The sequence below is a fragment of the Arachis ipaensis genome, chromosome B4 (assembly GCF_059453495.1).
Source record: "Arachis ipaensis isolate K30076 ecotype BB chromosome B4, ASM5945349v1, whole genome shotgun sequence".
Classification (NCBI taxonomy): Eukaryota; Viridiplantae; Streptophyta; class Magnoliopsida; order Fabales; family Fabaceae; genus Arachis; species Arachis ipaensis.
In genome coordinates, this window is record NC_142439.1 from 83,629,264 (window position 1) to 83,650,849 (window position 21,586).

Sequence of the window (21,586 nt, forward strand, 5' to 3'; positions counted from 1 at the left end):
ACATGAACTTAAAGCTTGAATTTCATCAAATTTCATCAAATTTTCACCAAATTTTCACCAAGAATCAATCATATATGCAACCAATTTTTAGCACAGCCAAATTATACAACATTCACACAACTCAAACACAAATAATCAAGATTAATTTCGTGACACCCTACTTGGTTTTTCTGCTCCTAATTCAGTTAGACTTTCAAGTGGTCCTTAAGCACTTTTTCCTCCTAAATCACATCAAGAACAACTTTAAATCCAAAAACTCTCAACTGACCAAATCTCACTCAGCATGTTAGAAAGGGATTTCTCACCTTAGAGTTGCTGAAGATTAACGTTTCTTGGCCCTCAAGTCAAGTTAAGCATGATTCCTAAGGAAAAACATCAAGAAAACACATGTTTTACATGGTTTTCCTTGAAAACCGAATTGAAGAGGGAGGGAGACAGCCATCTCACCTTATTTCCAGCCTTGATAAGTCACATGGTTATGTAGAGGAAGAAGAGAGGATCATTTTGGTGAAATTGGAGTTTTGATTTGAGTTTTAGTTCAGAAGAAATCAAGCTTTGAAGATTAAGTGTTCATGAAAGTTTCTCTCTTTTCTCTCTTGTTATTTTCGGCCAAAATGATGAAATGAGACAGCCTTGGAGGTCTTGGGGGTGTAAGGTTAGTTGTGATTGGTTGGCTTGGAGGTGGGTTAAAATAATATTAAAATATCTCAGGTGTATAACTACTAGCATAAATGACACTAGTAACATATTTATCGTGAGAATAAAACATGTATAATGAGGCCTTAGCATTTCTAAAGTCATCAGAGAGTGCTGGTGCTAAGCTGCACTAGTAAACTGTGAACCCGGTTAAACCGATTTTCTGTTTTTAACTAAAACTGACCAGGTAACCTCATAATATTATTCAAGAAGCTTCTAATACTCATATAATGATGATATTTTCCTATTATCTCTTTTCTCTCATAAATCGAGCCCGGTTTGTCAAACTGAGACTATTTACGAAAAATCGAATCAAAACTCCTAACCGATACGGTTCAAAAACTAGATTCTTCGTGACTGCGTTATCGAGCTTGCCTCATAAAAGGTTCTAGCTTAAAGATAACATAATGACAATGAGGATTGAGATACTTGATGATATATCAGAGCTTCTCCCCTTATTGATCCTCCGGAGTTCTCCGTACTTTCAGAAAAGATCTCGCGTACTCGAAAATCGGGGTTGTTACATGAAGCAAGAAAAAGAAGCAAAAAAAAAAAAAAAAGAAGAAAAGAAAAAGAAGAAGGAGTAGTAGAAAAAGCCAGTAGCCCTTAAAACCAAGAGGCAAGGGTAAAAAGGATCCAAGGCTTTGAGCATTAATGGATAGGAGGGTCTAAAAGGAATAAAATCCTGGCCTAAGCGGCTAAACTAAGCTGTCCCTAACCATGTGCTTGTGGCGTGAAGGTGTCAAGTGAAAACCTGAGATTGAGCGGTTAAAGTCGAGGTCCAAAGCAAAAACAGAGTGTGCTTAAGAACTTTGGACACCTCTAATTGGGGACTTTAGCAAAGCTAAGTCACAATCTAAAAATGTTCACCCAGTTATGTGTCGGTGGCATTTATGTATCCGGTGGTAATACTGGAAAACAAAGTGCTTAGAGCCATGACCAAGACTCATAAAATAGCTGTGTTCAAGAATCAACATACTAAACTAGGAGAATCAATAATACTATCTGAATTCTGAGATCTTATGGATGCCAATCATTCTGAATTTCAAAGGATAAAGTGAAATGCCAAAACTGTTCGGAAGCAAAAAGCTACCAGTCCCGCTCATTTGATTAGAATCTGAGCTTCACTTAAAACTCTGAGATATTATTGCTTCTTGATTTCTTTTCATCCTATGTTATTTGTCTAATTGCTTGGGGATAAGCAACAGTTTAAGTTTGGTGTTGTGTGATGCTAGGGCATTTTGGCCAGTTTCACTGACCTTTTCTTTACTGTTTTTAGGTTAGTTTCATGCATTTCTTTAGGAAATAAGCTAGTTTTGGGTAAATATTCACTTATGCCTTGACTCAAGCATACATTGTGCATTTTACATAATTTTATGAGGATTTTGCATAAGTTTAGTGACAAATATTATGTTGCATTACTCATGACTTGGACTAGAGCTTTGATGCACTTTGTTGCTTGATTTCAGGACCAAAAGGAAGCAAGAAAAGGGGAGGTAACTTGCAAGATTAATGAGAAAAGTGATTGCCAATAACACTCTCAAAAAGCCATCAATGCCCACGTTAGAGAGTCACGTTAACCAAGTTAACGTGAACTCTAACGTGGAGAAAAGAAGTTGAGCCAACGTTAGTGACACTCAACATTGTCACTAACGTTGGCAATTACTCATAAGTGGCCACATTAGAAGCCACGTTAACTAGGTTAACGTGGCCTCAAACGTTAAAGGGGGGGGAGAGAAGCCAACGTTAGTGACACTCAACATTGTCACTAATGTTGGCCTATGGTGCAAAGTACCACGTTAACTCCCATGTTAACTTGGTTAACGTGGGAACTAACGTAGAGGATGAAGAGTTGTCGACAACGTTAGTGACACTCAACATTGTCACTAACGTTGGGATGGCTAAAAGATGGCCACGTTAGAAGCCACGTTAACCTAGTTAACATGGACTCCAACGTGAGACCTAGGGGCACATTGGAACGTTAGTGACAATGTTGAATGTCACTAACGTTCTCGAAGGATGGCAAAGGCCACGTTAGAAGCCACGTTAACCTAGTTAACGTGAGCTTTAACGTGAAGCAAGAAGGGGCACACTGGAACGTTAGTGACAATGTTGAGTGTAACTAACGTTCTCGAAGGTTGACAAGGCAACGTTAAAAGCCACGTTAACCTAGTTAACGTGGGTTTTAACGTGAGGCAAAGGGGTGCATTGGAACGTTAGTGACAATGTTAAGTGTCACTAACGTTCCTGAACTTAGACTTTCACTAAATGATTAACACTCCTTACGCCCTGAGCTTAAGTCTCTGCCCACTTCGCACTTTCTCTCTGAAAGTAAAGCCAAGCCCAAATAAAGAAAGGAACTGCTTCAAACTCAAGATCCAAAGGCCCAAGACTTGAAGAGTAAACTAGAAGCTGAGAAGAGTAGTATATATAGGAGTAGCTTTGAATTGTAAAGAAGTTCTGGAGGCTGGGAAAAAGGAGAACTACTCTCTGTATTTTACTTTCTTTGCAATTTCTAGTTTTATGATGTATTCTCCATCTTTGTTTCCATTTTCAAGAGCTATGAACAACTAAACCCATTTCATTGGGTTAGGGAGCTCTGTTGTAATTTGATGGATCAATACTAATCTTCATTATTCTTCTTCTATCTTTCCTCTTGATTTTATTTGAAAGCTTTCGATCTTCATCCAATTGAGTAGTTATCTTGGAAGAGAAGCTATTCAAACTTGGATCTCTTTTGAACCTTGGAAGAGGAATGAAGAGATCAAGCTAGAAATGCTTTCTCATGTTGGACCAAATTGGGTTTGGATGGGTATGTGACTATAACCCTCTCAATACTTGGTTTGGGAAATGCATGTGGTATAATCAGTGACCATACTTCATCTCTTCTCATGAGCAATTGACCAAGGAAATGGCTATTGATCAAGATCTGAGAGATTGAATTGCAAGAAATTGTAATTCAATCACTTAAGATTGCCAAGGAGATCAATGAGTGCATTGATTGAGGAAGAGATGAAAATGAACTTGATCCGGAGAATTTCAACATCTCCTAAGCCCAATGAACTCCCCATCTCTGATCTTACCTATTCTCTTTAATTTCTGCCATTTACTTTTATGAGCAAATCTCCCATTCCCATTTACAATTCTGTAATTTATTTTCAGTCATTTACTTCCAGTCCTTTAATTCTAGCATTTACTTTTCTGTTATTTACATTCTCGCCATTCTATTTTCTGCAACTCTCAACCCAAATTCTAGATTCGCTCAACTAGAACATTCTTCTAATTAAAGTTGCTTGATCAATCAATCCCTGTGGGATTCGACCTCACTCTATTGTGAGTTTTTACTTGACGACAACTTCGGTACAATTGCCGAAGGGAGATTTGTTGAGAGACAAGTTTTCCGCGCATCAAGTTAATGGCGTCGTTGCCGGGGATTGATTGTGCATCAACAATGATTAGATTGGAAGATCACTAGATTGAGCATTTTATTTTGTGAATTTCATTTTCTGTTTGAGTGATTTACTTTTTGTTTTAGTTAAACTTCTTCCCTTCTCCCTCTACTCTTTTGTTTTTCTTTGTTATTTTCAATTCTATTTGCTAACCCACTAACTGTTTGATATATTACATCACCCACAACTAACAGCAATTCTGACACAAATACTGTCTGCACCTATTTTCTCTGCTTGTACTTGTTGGTTGTATAATAGGGAGAAGAAGCGGGGCTTCAACTTCCTTTGATTCTGAACCGGAGAGAACCTTCCTTAGACTAAGGAGGGAGGCAAAAGAAAAACGAGTAGTTGGTGCTGAAGAAGAGGAGGAACAGTTTGAGGAATACTTTGAACCAAACATGGAAGAAAACATGGAAAATCATCATGAAGAAGAGACTCACAACCATGGCAGAGGAGGTGGAGCAAATCATGCTGGGGAGGATAGAAGAGTTTTGGGCTCTTACATTAATCCAAACCCAGGCAATTGTGGAAGTAGCATCCAAAAGCCAACAATCCATGCCAACAACTTTGAACTTAAACCACAGCTCATCACCCTTGTTCAGAACAACTGTTCATTTGGAGGAGGTGTTCAAGAAGACCCCAATCAACATTTGACCACCTTCCTGAGAATATGTGACACAGTGAAATCTAATGGTGTTCATCCTGACGCCTATAGACTGCTCTTATTTCCCTTCTCACTCAGAGACAAGGCAGCCAAGTGGCTGGAATCCTTCTCAAGGGAGAGCTTGACAACTTGGGAGGATGTGGTGAACAAATTCTTAGTAAGATTCTACCCTCCTCAACGAATCAATAGGCTGAGAGCTGAGGTTCAAACCTTCAGGCAACAAGATGGTGAGACTCTGTATGAAGCATGGAAGAGGTTCAAAGACTTAACAAGGAGATGTCCACCTGACATGTTCAACGAATGGGTCCAGCTGCACATTTTCTATGAAGGGCTCTCTTATGAGTCAAAGAAGGCAGTAGACCATTCATCTGGAGGATCCTTGAACAAGAAGAATACCATTGAGGAAGCCATAGATGTTATTGAAACAGTAGCAGAAAACGACTACTTCTATGCTTCCGAAAGAGGGAACACAAGAGGAGTGATGGAGCTAAACAATGTAGATGCTCTGTTGGCCCAAAACAAGCTCATTACCCAGCAGCTGGCTGACCTCACCAAGAAGATGGAGAGGAACCAAGTAGCAGCAATCTCCACTTCATCAACAACACAAGAAGGAGTAAACGAAGAAGCAGAGGGGAGTCAGGAGCAAGCCAACTACATTGGGAATTCACCAAGGAAAAACTATGATCCATACTCCAAGACTTACAACCCTGGATGGAGAAATCACTCAAACTTTGGGTGGGGAAATGAGCAAGATCAAAACCAAGACCAGAGACGTTACAACTCCAACAACAATGCAGCTCACCAGCAATTCACCCAGAGGACATCTCAACACCCCCACAACAACACTTCTCCACATCCTTATCAAAACCAAAATAGCACATCTGCTCCGAACCACTCATCAATTGATGACAAGCTCTCTAAGATTGAAACCTTCATTGAAGGATTATGCAGAGACATTCAAGACAGTAAAGCATTCAGAGAGGAAGTGCCGTCAAACATGCAGAATCAAAATGCTGCCATCACAAAACTGGAAACACAAATCAGCTATCTATTTAAGCAACTTCCTAACCACAATTTTTGCTATGATGCCCATTCAAGCAAAAGGGAGGAGTGTCAAGCTATCATACTTAGGAGTGGGAAGGAACTGAAGGAACATCCCCAAAAACCACAAGAAGAAGGCTCAAATGAAAAGGGAGAAGAGCAAGATGGAATACAACCCCCCACGCCAAGTCTGCAGAAAGAAAAGAAGATACCCCAACTAAACATCTCAAGAGCTCCATACCCCCAGCTATTGAAGAAAAAGGAATATGACAACCAATTCTTGAGATTTTTGGAAATCTTCAAGAAACTACAAATCAACATACCATTTGCCGAAGCCATAGAACAAATGCCACTTTATGCCAAGTTTTTGAAGGAGCTAATGACTAAGAAGAGAAGCTGGAAGAATAATGAAACTGTGATACTAACTGAAGAGTGCAGTGCTATCATTCAGCATAAACTACCTCAGAAACTGAAGGATCCTGGGAGTTTTCAGATCCCTTGCATTATAGGAGAAATCACAGTAGAAAAAGCTCTTTGTGACTTAGGGGCCAGCATCAATTTGATGTCAGTAGCCATGATGAGAAAGATGAAAATTGAGGAGGCTAAACCAACAAAAATGGCTTTACAACTGGCAGACCGGTCGTTCAAATTCCCTCACGGGATAGTCGAGGATTTGCTAGTAAAAGTAGGAGATTTCATATTCCCAGCAGATTTTGTGGTGCTGCACATGCAGGAAGACGCCAAGACCTCCATCATCTTGGGAAGGCCATTCTTGGCCACTGCTGGGGCTGTCATTGATGTTCAGAAGGGTGACCTCACCCTGCGATTACACAATGAAAAGATGACATTCAATGTGTTCAAGGCCATGAGTTACCCACCGGAACAATTGGGGGAATGCATGAGGTTAGATGCACTTGAGGATGAAGTACAGGAGAATTTTGAAGAAGATGAACCTGAAGAGAACGAGAGATTGGTGGAGGAAGAAGCTGAATCAAGTGAAGAGGCAGTTACAGCAGAAATACGTATACCAGATGCACCAAAGGAAGGGAACGAAAAATCAGAAGCACCCAAACCTGAACTCAAAGCATTGCCACCCACTCTCAAATATGCATATCTAGGAGAAAATGAAAACTACCCAGTGATCATAAATTCATCCCTCAGTCAAGATCAAGAAGACGAGCTACTCAAGGTGTTGCGGGAGCATAAGGATGCCATTGGATGGACCCTTGCTGACTTGAAGGGAATCAGTTCAGCCATATGCATGCATAAAATACTGTTGGAAGATGACGCCAAGCCATCCATTCAATCCCAAAGAAGGCTGAACCCGATCATGAAGGAAGTGGTACAGAAAGAGGTTATGAAGCTTTGGCAAGGAGGAGTCATATACCCAATTTCGGACAGCCCTTGGGTTAGCCCCATACATGTTGTACCAAAGAAGGGAGGGATCACTGTGGTTACCAATAAGAAGAACGAGCTCATACCTACAAGGACCGTCATAGGATGGCGGATGTACATAGACTACAGGAAACTCAATGAGGCTACACAAAAGGACCATTTTCCCCTTCCGTTCATGGATCAGATGTTGGAAAGACTTGCAGGGCACGCTTATTATTGTTTTCTCGACGGTTATTCAGGATACAACCAAATAGTGGTTGATCCAAGAGACCAAGAGAAAACCTCATTTACCTGTCCGTATGGAGTGTTTGCTTATAAGCGCATGCCATTTGGGTTATGTAATGCCCCTACAACTTTCCAACGCTGCATGCTTTCTATCTTTTCAGATATGATAGAAAAATTCATTGAAGTTTTTATGGATGATTTCTCGGTATTCGGAGATTCTTTTCCTAGTTGCCTACATCACCTCGCCTTGGTATTGAAAAGATGCCAAGAGACCAATTTGGTCTTGAACTGGGAAAAATGCCACTTCATGGTGACAGGGGAAATAGTCCTTGGTCACAAAGTCTCTCACCAAGGCATTGAGGTTGATAGAGCTAAAGTAGAACTTATTGAAAAACTACCCCCACCCAGTGATGTCAAGGCAATTAGAAGTTTTTTAGGGCATGCTGGTTTTTACAGAAGTTTTATTAAAGATTTTTCAAAGATAGCCAAGCCCTTAAGCAATCTCCTTGTATCTGATACACCATTCATCTTTGATGAAACATGCATGCTAGCATTTGCACATTTGAAAATGCGGTTATCCTCTGCTCCTATCATTTTCCCACCTGATTGGAACCTACCATTTGAATTGATGTGCGACGCATCTGATTTTGCAGTTGGGGCAGTGTTAGGACAAAGGAAAGATAACCTAGTTCGTGTGATATACTATGCTAGCAAAGTCCTTAATGAAACTCAAAGAAATTATACCACTACTAAAAAGGAGTTGCTACCAATAGTTTTTGCATTTGACAAATTTAGATCATACCTCATTGGTGCTAAAGTGATTGTTTTTACAGATCACACAACACTTAAATATTTGTTTGCCAAGCAAGAATCAAAGCCAAGACTAATAAGGTGGATCTTACTGTTGCAGGAATTCGATATTGAAATCAGAGACAAGAAGGGAGTGGAGAACAAGGTGGCAGATCACTTATCTAGAATCCCTCATGATCAAGGTGGAGAAAATGATACAAATGTGAACAAGCTCTTCCCTGATGAGCAGTTGATGACAGTTCATAAAGCACCATGGTTCACAGATATTGCAAATTTCAAGGCAACTGGGGCATTACCCCCAGGGATCAATAAACATCAAAAGAGGAAGCTCATGAATGATGCAAAATACTTTGTCTGGGATGAGCCATATCTCTTCAAGAAATGTTCAGATGGAATTCTTAGAAGATGTGTCTCGAAAGAGGAAGGGAGAGAAGTCCTGTGGAACTGCCACGGTTCATGCTATGGCGGACACTTTGGAGGGGACAGAACTGCAGCAAAGGTGTTACAAAGCGGATTCTTTTGGCCCACTCTTATCAAGGATGCCAAGGAACTAGTAAAAAGTTGCAATGAATGCCAAAGATCTGGAAACCTGCCCAAAAGAAACGCCATGCCACAAAATTTCATCTTGGAACTTGAACTGTTTGATGTGTGGGGAATTGATTTCATGGGACCATTCCCAACCTCATATGCAAACAATTACATCCTGGTAGCAGTAGATTATGTTTCCAAGTCGGTAGAGGCTATTGCAACCCCAACTAATGATAACAAGGTAGTCATGAACTTCCTCAGGAAGAATATCTTTAGCCAGTTTGGAGTCCCAAGAGCCCTCATCAGTGATGGAGGGAGCCACTTTTGTAACAAACCACTAGAAGCTCTCCTCTTACGATATGGGGTAAAACACAAAGTAGCCACACCTTACCATCCTCAAACAAGTGGGCAAACTGAGATATCCAACAGAGAGCTAAAGAGGATCCTGGAAAAGACTGTGGGCGCATCTAGAAAGGATTGGTCGAAGAAGTTGGATGATGCTCTGTGGGCATACAGAACAGCATTCAAAACTCCACTTGGAATGTCTCCATATCAATTAGTCTATGGGAAGGCTTGTCATTTGCCACTGGAGCTGGAACAGAAAGCTCTTTGGGCTATCAAGATACTAAATTTTGACAGCATTGCTGCTGGTGCAAAAAGAATCTTGCAGCTGCAAGAGATGGAGGAATTCAGGTCACAAGCCTATGAAAACACTAAGATGTATAAAGAGAAGGCAAAGAGAAAACATGACATGCATTTGGCACCCAGGAGTTTTGAAAAAGGGCAGCAAGTACTCCTTTACAATTCTAAATTAAGGCTGTTCCCAGGAAAACTCAAGTCAAGGTGGTCCGGACCTTTCTTGGTTACAAAAGTATCACCCTATGGCCACATCGAAATCACGAATAAAGGTTCAGAGAGGACTTTTACAGTGAATGGACAAAGACTCAAGCATTATCTGGGCAACATGGGGGAAGACCCCAGAGTAAAGTACCATCTCAAGTAATTTAAGGACTCGTCGAGCTAGCGACGATAAAAGAGCGCTCTGTTGGGAGGCAACCCAACCTCAAGTAGTTTCACTTTCATCTTTATTTCAATAAAAGTCACAAGTTGTTTCCCCTGTATTGTAAGGAGCTAAGTTTGGTGTTCCACACCAGAACAATCCAAGAGTGATAGTGTAATTCTATGTTTGGTGTTCCACTAAAGGACATTGGTTAGAATTACACTCCACTCCCAAAGAACATTGCTAGCTCCATCCAACCAAGAGAAACCACTTAGATGTAGTTAGACTATAGGTGATCATTGCTTTGTTGATAACAAGATATGAGGGTCTCTGCATATATGCAATGTTGTGTACTGGGCAAAGAACTAAGTTTGATGTTCTCACACCAAATTGAGTTCAAGAGGCACAAGCATACATGTAAGCTAACTATGTCTCAAGTGCTTTGGGAACAAGCAACTTCTAGTAACCTTGTAGGAATCTTATAAGGAAATGGTGCACCTTCACCCAAAGATGCGAGGAAATGCAAGAGGAAACAAGGAGGACAAGCAAGGAAAAGAGCGTGGACATCCACAACAGTAAAAGGTGGTGGAGTTCCTTCTTTGTTCCATCTTTCTCTGTGTTTTAAATAAGGAAGATCTTGTATGAAATAGAACTTGCTTCCATGTTATGTTTGAACCTTTTTCAAATCATGTTATTTTTTTAGTTTTTGGTATTGAAGAGAGTCTATGTACACTGGTCTTTATGTCACTGCACCATCACTTAACCTACTTGTAAGCTTGTCCCTTTAAATCAAATAAAAAGAGAATTATTATGTTTGTAAAAGACCAGAGTGGAGTTGATATTGTGGAATTGCATTCATGAATCTTTGGGGTAGTCATAAGTTAGCTAAGTTGGTTCAACCACAAGGCTAGGAGGACAGCTATCTATCCTGAATACTTTGCTTTGGATACACTCATGAGACTAAGTTAATAACAAGATCCTAAGAAGAAAAAAGGGAAAGAACAATGGAAGTGAAAAACAAAAGAAAAAGAGTAAACAATAAGGCTAGGCATCAATGGTTTTAAGCTTGAGGCAAGTGTCTGTGGTGCTCCTGTGTGAGGGATCTACTTGGATGAATAAGCTCTTAGGGGTGCCTTATCACTTGGTAACTTGGGTTAACTAACTCGGGATTATCAGCTGAAAGTCCACTATCAAGAGTAACCTTCACTACAGAACACTTAGTAACCCAAAGAGGTGCTGGACACCAAGGTCTCAAGAAAAGAAAATAAATAAACTAAATGCCTGTAGTGTGTATGTATGGGGGATAGGCTTGAGGGAGTAAGTCCTTAGGGGTGTCTCAACACCTAGCACCTTGAACCAACTGGTTCGAGAGTGTTGGCTGAAAGCTTATCTTAAAGAGTTGCCCCCTTACAGAGCACTTAGCCTAAATAACACAAACAACCCTGGTAATAACAATAAAAGGATCAATGAATAAAAGTCTCATGGGATATGAACAAAGTGGGTGTTTTAGGACAGAATAAAGGTCTGAAAGCCAGTAATGGAATGAACCTAAGTTGCTATGCATGAAACCACCATAAAATCAGTAATATGACTTCCACAAGGATGACTCATTCCTCTGGATATTCCATTCATCATTCTCTTGTTCCAGTACTTGCTTAGGGACAAGCAAGCTTTAAGTTTGGTGTTGTGATGCCAGGGCATTTTGGCCAGTTTCACTGACCTTTTCTTTACTGTTTTTTGGTTAGTTTCATGCAATTCTTTAGGAAATAAGCTAGTTTTGGGTAAATATTCACTTATGCCTTGACTCAAGCATTCATTGTGCATTTTACATAATTTCATGAGGATTTTGCATAAGTTTAGTGACAAGTATTATGTTGCATTACTCATGACTTGGACTAGAGCTTTGATGCACTTTGTTGCTTGATTTCAGGACCAATAGGAAGCAAGAAAAGGGGAGGTAACTTGCAAGATTAATGAGAAAAGTGATTGCCAATAACACTCTCAAAAAGCCATTAATGCCCACGTTAGAGAGTCACGTTAACCAAGTTAACGTGAACTCTAACATGGAGAAAAGAAATTGAGCCAACGTTAGTGACACTCAACATTGTCACTAACGTTGGCAATTACTCATAAGTGGCCACGTTAGAAGCCACGTTAACCTAGTTAACGTGGCCTCTAACGTTAAAGGGGGGGAGAGAAGCCAACGTTAGTGACACTTAACATTGTCACTAACGTTGGCCTATGGTGCAAAGTACCACGTTAACTCCCACGTTAACTTGGTTAACGTGGGAACTAACGTAGAGGATGAAGAGTTGTCGACAACGTTAGTGACACTCAACATTGTCACTAACGTTGAAGCAACCACACAACCCCCAAGAGTCACGTTAACTTCCATGTTAACTTGGTTAACGTGAAAGCTAACGATGAGAAATGAAGGATGAGCCAACGTTAGTGACACTCAACATTGTCACTAACGTTGGGATGGCTAAAAGATGGCCACGTTAGAAGCCATGTTAACCTAGTTAACGTGGACTCCAACGTGAGACCTAGGGGCACATTGGAACATTAGTGACAATGTTGAATGTCACTAACGTTCTCGAAGGATGGCAAAGGCCACGTTAGAAGCCACGTTAACCTAGTTAACGTGAGCTTTAACGTGAAGCAAGAAGGGGCACACTGGAACGTTAGTGACAATGTTGAGTGTCACTAACGTTCTCGAAGGTTGACAAGGCAACGTTAAAAGCCACGTTAACCTAGTTAACGTGAGGCAAAGGGGTGCATTGGAACGTTAGTGACAATGTTAAGTGTCACTAACGTTCCCGAACTTAGACTTTCACTAAACGATTAACACTCCTTACGCCCTGAGCTTAAGTCTCTGCCCACTTCGCACTTTCTCTCTGCAAGTAAAGCCAAGCCCAAATAAAGAAAGGAACAGCTTCAAACTCAAGATCCAAAGGCCCAAGACTTGAAGAGTAAACTAGAAGCTGAGAAGAGTAGTATATATAGGAGTAGCTTTGAATTGTAAAGAAGTTCTGGAGGCTGGGAAAAAGGAGAACTACTCTCTGTATTTTACTTTCTTTGTAATTTCTAGTTTTATGATGTATTCTCCATCTTTGTTTCCATTTTCAAGAGCTCTGAACAACTAAACCCCTTTCATTGTGTTAGGGAGCTCTGTTGTAATTTGATGGATCAATACTAATCTTCATTATTCTTCTTCTATCTTTCCTCTTGATTTTACTTGAAAGCTTTCGATCTTCATCCAATTGAGTAGTTATCTTGGAAGAGAAGCTATTCAAACTTGGATCTCTTTTGAACCTTGGAAGAGGAATGAAGAGATCAAGCTAGAAATGCTTTCTCATGTTGGACCAAATTGGGTTTGGATGGGTATGTGACTATAACCCTCTCAATACTTGGTTTGGAAAATGCATGTGGTATAATCAGTGACCATACTTCATCTTTTCTCATGAGCAATTGACCAAGGAATTGGCTTTTGATCAAGATCTGAGAGATTGAATTGCAAGAAATTGTAATTCAATCACTTAAGATTGCCAAGGAGATCAATGAGTGCATTGATTGAGGAAGAGATGAAAATGAACTTGATCCGGAGAATTGCAACATCTCCTAAGCCCAATGAACTCCCCATCTCTGATCTTACCCATTCTCTTTAATTTCTGTCATTTACTTTTATGAGCAAATCCCCCATTCCCATTTACAATTCTGCAATTTATTTTCAGTCATTTACTTCCAGTCCTTTAATTCTAGCATTTACTTTTCTGTTATTTACATTCTCGCCATTCTATTTTCTGCAACTCTCAACCCAAATTCTGGATTCGCTCAACTAGAACATTCTTCTAATTAAAGTTGCTTGATCAATCAATCCCTGTGGGATTCGACCTCACTCTATTGTGAGTTTTTACTTGACGACAACTTTGGTACACTTGCCAAAGGGAGATTTGTTGAGAGACAAGTTTTCCGCGCATCATTGTGATTAGCAGATATTTTTTACGCTTTTTGAGGGTAATTTCATGTAGTTTTTAGCATGTTTTAGTTGGTTTTTAGTATATTTTTATTAGTTTCCAGGAAAAAGTCATATTTCTGGACTTTACTATGAGCTTGTGTGTTTTTCTGTGATTTCAGGTATTTTCTGGCTGAAATTGAGGGAGTTGAGCAAAAATCTGATTCAGGCTGAAAAAGGACTGCAGATGCTGTTGGATTCTAACCTCCGTTCACTCGAAATAGATTTTCTGGAGCTATAGAAGACCAAATGGCACACTCTTAATTGCGTTGGAAAGTAGACATCCAGGGCTTTCCAGGAATATATAATAGTCCATACTTTGCTCAAGGATAAACGACGTAAACTGGCATTCAACGCCAGTTCCATGTTGCATTCTGGCATTAAACGCCAGAAACAGGTTACAAGTTGGAGTTAAATGCCAGAAACAGGTTACAACCTGGCGTTTAACTCTGAAAACAGCCTAGGCACGTGTAAAGCTCAAGTTTCAGCCCCAGCACACACTAAGTGGGCCCCAGAAGTGGATTTCTGCACTATCTATCCTAGTCATTTTCTGTAAACCTAGGTTACTAGTTTAGTATTTAAACAACTTTTAGAGATTTATTTTGTACCTCATGACATTTTAGATCTGAAATTTGTACTCTTTGACGGCATGAGTCTCTAAACTCCATTGTTGGGGGTGAGGAGCTCTCCTGTGTCCCGATGAATTAATGCAATTATTTCTGTTTTCTATTCAAACACGATTGTTTCTATCTAAGATGTTCATTCGCACTTCAATATGATGGATGTGATGATCCGTGACACTCATCACCATTCTCAACCTATGAACGTGTGCCTGACAACCACCTCCGTTCTACCTTCGATTGAATGAGTATCTCTTGGATTCCTTAATCAGAACCTTCGTGGTATAAGCTAGAATCCATTGGCAGCATTCTTGAGAATCCGAAAAGTCTAAACCTTGTCTGTGGTATTCCGAGTAGGATTCAGGGATTGAATGACTGTGACGAGCTTCAAACTCACAAGGGTTGGGCGTAGTGACAGACGCAAAAGGATCAATGGATCCTATTCCAGCATGAGTGAGAGCCAACAGATGATTAGTCGTGCGGTGACAGTGCACCTGAACCATTTTCACTGAGAGGACGGATGGTAGGCATTGACAACGGTGATCCACCAACACATAGCTTGCCATAGGAAGAACCTTGCGTGCGTGAAGAAGAAGACAGGGGGAAAGCAGAGATTCAGAAGACAAAGCATCTCCAAAACTCCAACATATACTCCATTACTACATAACAAGTATTTAATTCATGCTCTTTTATTTTTCGCAATCCAGACTGATAATTATAATTGATATCCTGACTAAGAATTACAAGATAACCATAGATTGCTTCAAGCCAACAATCTCCGTGGGATTCGACCCTTACTCACGTAAGGTATTACTTGGACGACCCAGTGCACTTGCTGGTTAGTGGTACGAGTTGTGAAAAGTGTGATTTACAATTCGTGCACCAGCGGCTAAATCCAGCCATGAAGGAAGTGGTGCAGAAAGAGGTCACCAAGTTACTAGAGGCTGGGATTATTTATCCTATTTCTGATAGCCCCTGGGTGAGCCCTGTCCAAGTTGTTCCCAAGAAGGGAGGCATGACAGTGGTTCATAATGAAAAAAATGAACTGGTTCCTACAAGAACAGTTACAGGGTGGCGTATGTGTATTGACTACAGAAGGCTCAATACAGCCACCAGGAAGGATCACTTTCCTTTACCATTCATAGACCAGATGCTAGAGAGACTAGCAGGTCATGAATATTACTGCTTTTTGGATGGCTATTCAGGCTACAACCAAATTTCAGTAGATCCTCAGGACCAATAGAAAACAGCATTCATATGTCCTTTTGGAGTGTTTGCCTACAGAAGGATGCCTTTTGGTCTGTGCAATGCACCTGCAACCTTTCAGAGATGCATGCCCTCTATCTTCTCTGATATAGTAGAGAAATTTCTGGAAGTCTTCATGGATGACTTTTCAGTATTTGGAGATTCATTCAACTCCTGCCTTGACCATTTAGCACTTGTTCTAAAAAGATGCCAAGAGACTAACCTAGTTTTAAACAGGAAAGAATGTCACTTTATGGTGACTGAAGGAATTGTCCTTGGGCACAAAATTTCAAACAAGGGAATAGAGGTTGATCAAGCTAAAGTGGAAGTAATTGAAAAATTACCACCACCTGCCAATGTTAAGGCAATCAGAAGCTTTCTGGGGCATGCAGGATTCTATAGGAGGTTTATAAAGGATTTTTCAAAAATTGCAAAACCTCTGAGCAATCTGCTAGCTGCTGACACGCCATTTGTGTTTGACACAGAGTGTCTGCAGGCGTTTGAAACTCTGAAAGCTAAGCTGGTCACAGCACCAGTTATTTATGTACCAGACTGGACATTACCATTTGAACTAATGTGTGATGCCAGTGATCATGCCATTGGTGCAGTACTGGGACAGAGGCATAACAAGCTTTTGTATGTCATTTATTATGCTAGCCATGTTTTAAATGATGCCCAGAAAAATTACACAACCACAGAAAAAGAATTGCTTGCAGTGGTTTATGTCATTGACAAGTTCAGATCATACTTAGTAGGATCAAAAGTGATTGTGTACACTGACCATGCTACTCTTAAATATCTATTCACAAAGCAGGATTCAAAACCCAGGCTCATAAGATGGGTGTTACTTCTGCAAGAGTTTGATATAGAAATAAGAGACAGAAAAGGGACAGAGAACCAAGTGGCTGATCATCTGTCCCGGATAGAGCCAGTAGAAGGGACGTCCTTTTCCTCTATTGAGATCTTTGAAACCTTTCCGGATGAGCAACTGTTTGCCATTTAGAAAACACCATGGTTTGCAGACATTGCAAACTATAAAGCTGCAAGATTCATACCCAAGGAGTACAACAAGCAACAAAAGAAAAAATTAATTACTGATGCAAAGTACTACTTGTGGGATGAACCCTATCTCTTTAAGAGATGTGCAGACAGAATAATCCATAGGTGTGTGCCTAGAGAAGAAACACAGAAGATCTTATGGCATTGCCATAGGTCACAATATGGAGGCCATTTTGGAGGTGAGCGAAGAGCCACCAAGGTCCTCCAATGTGGCTTCTACTGGCCTACCCTCTATAGAGATTCCCGAGAGTTTGTACGTAACTGTGACAGTTACCAGAGGGCTGGTAATCTGCCTCATGGTTACGCCATAGCTCAACAGGGAATCTTGGAGATTGAGTTATTTGATGTATGGGGTATTGACTTCATGGGGCCTTTCCCACCATCATACTCAAACACATATATTCTGGTGGCAGTAGACTATGTATCTAAATGGGTAGAGGCAATTGCAACACCCACTAATGATACTAACACAGTGCTGAAGTTCCTCCAGAAATATATTTTCAGCAGTTTTGGTGTCCCTAGAGCACTAATCAGTGATGGGGGCACTCACTTATGCAATAAACAGCTCTACTCTGCTATGATCCGATATGGAATTAGCCACAAGGTGGCAATTCCATATCATCCACAGACAAATGGGCAAGCTGAAGTCTCTAATAGAGAACTAAAAAGAATCCTGGAACGGACTGTAAGTACCCGTAGAAAGGATTGGGCAAGAAGCTTGGATGACGCTCTGTGGGCATATAGAACAGCATTCAAGACTCCTATAGGGACCTCTCCATACCAGCTTGTGTATGGTAAGGCCTGTCATATGCTCGTGGAACTGGAGCATAAGGCCTACTGGGCAACCAGATTCCTAAAGTTTGATGCCAAATTAGCTGGAGAAAAAAGATTGCTCCAGCTAAATGAGCTAGAGGAATTCAGACTCACTGCTTTCGAAAATGCCAAGCTTTACAAAGAGAAAGCAAAAAGGTGGCATGACAGAAAGCTGTCATCTAGAGACTTTGAACCAGGATAGAAGGTTGTACTGTTTAACTCTAGGCTCAGATTATTCCCCGGGAAACTGAAATCCCGGCAGAGGGGACCATATGTGATTACAAGTGTGTCACCATATGGCTATGTGGAGCTTCAAGACATTGATTCTAATAAGAAGTTCATTGTTAATGGACAGAGAGTCAAGAATTATCTTGAAGGCAATCTTGAGTAAGAATGCTCAAAACTGAGACTAGATTAAAAGCTCAGCAAGGTCCAGCTAAAGACAATAAAGAAGCGCTTATTGGGAGGCAACCCAATTTTTACTTATCTATGTTAATTTTCTGTTTTCCTTTTTTATTTTATTTTATGTTTTCTTTAGGATGATGATCATGTGGAGTCACAGAAATCAAAGCAAAGTAAAAAACAGCATTAAAAATAGCTCACCCTGGAGGAAGAGCTTACTGGCATTTAAACGCCAGTAAGAAGCATCAAACTGGCGTTTAACGCTAGAAAGAAGCATCAAGCTGGCGTTAAACGCCAGAAACAAGCACCAAGTTGGCGTTCAACGCCAAGAAAGGGAGAAAAGTTGGCGTTTAACGCCAGAAACAAGCAGCAGTCTGGCGTTAAACGCTAGGATTGCACTCTAAGGGCGTTTTGCACGCCTCAATGGAGCAGGAATGCTAAGTCCTTGACCCCTCAAGATCTGTGGACCCCGCAGAAACCCCACCTCTTCTTCTCTCCTCTTCACACCTTTACATAACACTCTTCTCCATACTCTCTTCAGCACTCACATCCATCACTCATAAACCCCTCATACACACTATCACTCTCCGTTGGCCGAACCCACCACAGATCTCCATCTCCTCCTTTCTTTCTTCTTTTGCTTGAGGACGAGCAAACATTTTAAGTTTGGTGTGGAAAAAGCCCCGCTTTTTAATTTTCCATAACCATATGGCACCTTCCATGAGATTAGAGAAGATCAAAGAGCTATGAGGGAGGAGCAACAAAGGCAAGGAAGAGACACAGAGGAGCTCAAGAGCACCATTGGTACTTCAAGAGGAAGAAGACGCCACCCTCACTAAGGTGGACCCGTTCCTTAATCTCCTTGTCTATTTATTTTTCTATTTTTTTCGATTTATATGCTTTATGTTTAATCTATGTTTGTGTCTTTATTACATGATCATTAGTGTTTAGTGTCTATGTCTTAAAGATATGAATGTCCTATGAATCCATCACCTTTCTTAAATGAAAAATGTTTTCTGAAAAAGAAAAAGAAGTACATGAATTTCAAATTTTAAAATAGTTTAATTATTTTGATGCGATGGCAATACTTTTTGTTTTCTAAATGAATGCATGAACAGTGCATATTTTTGAAGTTGTTGTTTATGAATGTTAAAATTTGATGAGCGGATATTTTATACGCTTTTTTGGGGTTAATTTCATATAGTTTTTAGTATGTTTTAGTGAGTTTCTAGTTTGTTTCCATTAGTTTTTAGGAAAAATTCATATTTCTGGACTTTACTATGAGTTGTATGTTTTTCTATAATTTCAGGTATTTTTCTGGCTGAAATTAAGGGAGCTGAGCAAAAATCTGATTCAGGCTGAAAAAGGACTGCTGATGCTGTTGGATTCTGACCTCCCTGCACTCAATGTAAATTTTCTGGAGCTACAAAACTCAAAATGGCGAGCTTCGAATTGCGTTGGAAAGTAGACATCCAGGGCTTTCCAGAAATATATAATAGTCCATAATTTGCTCAAGGATAGATGACGCAAAATGGCGTTCAACTCCAGTTCTCTGCCCAATTCTGGCGTCCAGCGCCAGAAAAGGATTAAAAGTTGGAGTTCAACGCCAGAAATGGATCCAAACCTGGCGTTGAACTCCCAAAACAGCCTTATGCACGTGAATTGTTTAAGTCTCAGCCCCAGCACACACCAAGTGGGCCCCAAAAGTGGATCTCTACACCATCTCTCATAGTCTACTCACTTTTTGTAAACCTAGGCTACTAGTTTAGTATTTAAACAACTTTTAGAAACTTATTTTGTATCTCATGACATTTTAGATCTGAACTTTGTACTCTTGACGGCATGAGTCTCTAAAATCCATTGTTGGGGGTGAGGAGCTCTGCTGTGTCTCAATGAATTAATGCAAGTATTTCTGTTGTGTTCTAAAAATTTTAGTTTGGTTTTTTTAAAATTTTAAGTTTGGTGTTCTAAAAATTTTAAGTTTGGTGTTCTTCCTTCAAAGTGTTCTTGAGTTTTCTTTGTGTCTTGATCTTAAAATTTTTATGTTTGGTGTCCATTGGTGTTTTTCCCCAAAATTTTTGAAAACAAGGAGCATTAGATCTAAAAATTTTAAATCTTGTGCTATCTTATTGTTTTTCTCTCTCCTCTTTAAATTCAAAAATATCCTTTCTCTCTGTTTTAAAAGCAAATTTTCGAAATCTATTTCTAAAATTCAGATTTTTATTTCAAAATTTAAAACCTTTTTCAAAAATCATCATATCCTTTTCAAAACTTCCGAACCACTTTTTCTCTCCTCAGTTTTTCGAAAATCTTCACTCATTTTTTATTTATTTATTTTATTTTGATTTATTTTGTTAATCAAAATAAAGAAATAATTAAATAAATAAAAAAATATTTTTTCTATTTTACATCATCTCCCTTTCTCCGTCATGGACCTAAGCGGAAATGAACAGTCCAGGAGGACTCTGGGGTCATATGCTAACCCCTCTACTGCTTCATATGGGAGCAGTATCTGCATACCCTCCATTGGAGTCAGTAGCATTGAGTTGAATCCTCAGCTCATTATCATGGTGCAGCAAAATTGCCAGTATTCCGGTCTTCCACAGGAAGAACCTACAGAGTTTCTGGCACAGTTTTTACAAATTGCTGACACAGTACATGATATGGAAATAGATCAGGATGTCTACAGACTATTACTGTTTCCATTTGCTGTGAAAGATCAAGCCAAGAGGTGGTTAAATAACTAACCTAAGGCCAGCATAAGGACATGGAAACAGCTGACAGAAAAATTCCTGAATCAATACTTTCCCCCAAAACGAATGACACAGCTAAGGCTAGACATCCAAGGCTTTAAACAAGGAGATAATGAATCTCTTTATGATGCCTGGGAGAGATACAGAGAGATGCTACGAAAATACCCCTCTGAAATGTTTTCAGAGTGGGTTCAGTTAGACATCTTCTATTATGGGCTTACAGAAGGAGCTCAAATGTCTCTAGATTACTCAGCTGGTGGATCTATCCACATGAGAAAGACAATTGAAGAGGCTCAAGAGCTCATTGATACAGTTGCCAAGAATCAGCATCTGTACCTAAGCAGTGATCCTTCCATGAAAGAAGAGGTTAAAATAGTAACTGCTGAACTCAGTCCTGTGAAACAAGCTGCTGAATTCAATCAGCAATTGGATTTTCTAACAAAGCAGTTAGCTGAATTCAAGGATAAACTACAAGAGACAAGGATGGCTAATATAAATGTGGAAGAACGATTGAAGCAAACCAAGCAGCAGTTGTCAAGACAAATAACAGAAGAATGCCAAGCAGTTCAATTAAGAAGTGGGAAAACATTAAATACCCCACCTCAAGGCAGCAAAGAGCTAAGGAATGAGCAGACCACCCAAAATTCACCTGAGGACAGTAAGAGCCCAGGGAAAAGAAATTCTAGCTTTTTAACGCCAGAAATTTGGTGGAAGGCTGGTGCTGAACGCCCAGACCATGCTCAGGACTGGCGTTCAACGCCAGAAACAAGGCAGGACTGGCGTTCAACACCAGAAATAGGCAAGGATCTGGCGTTGAACGCCCAAAATGGGCAAGATCTGGCGCTAAACACCTAAAATAGGCACAGTTCTG

At 40.1% G+C, this 21,586-nt stretch overlaps 1 non-coding gene across 1 annotated transcript; it reads right to left on the reverse strand.

Moving 5' to 3' along the window:
• Positions 1 to 4,996: 4,996 nt before the first annotated feature.
• LOC148568168 (small nucleolar RNA R71) lies at positions 4,997 to 5,100 on the reverse strand. The gene has a single exon (XR_015882985.1). It is a non-coding gene; the product is annotated as a small nucleolar RNA R71 (small nucleolar RNA).
• Between the last annotated feature and the right edge of the window lie 16,486 nt (positions 5,101 to 21,586).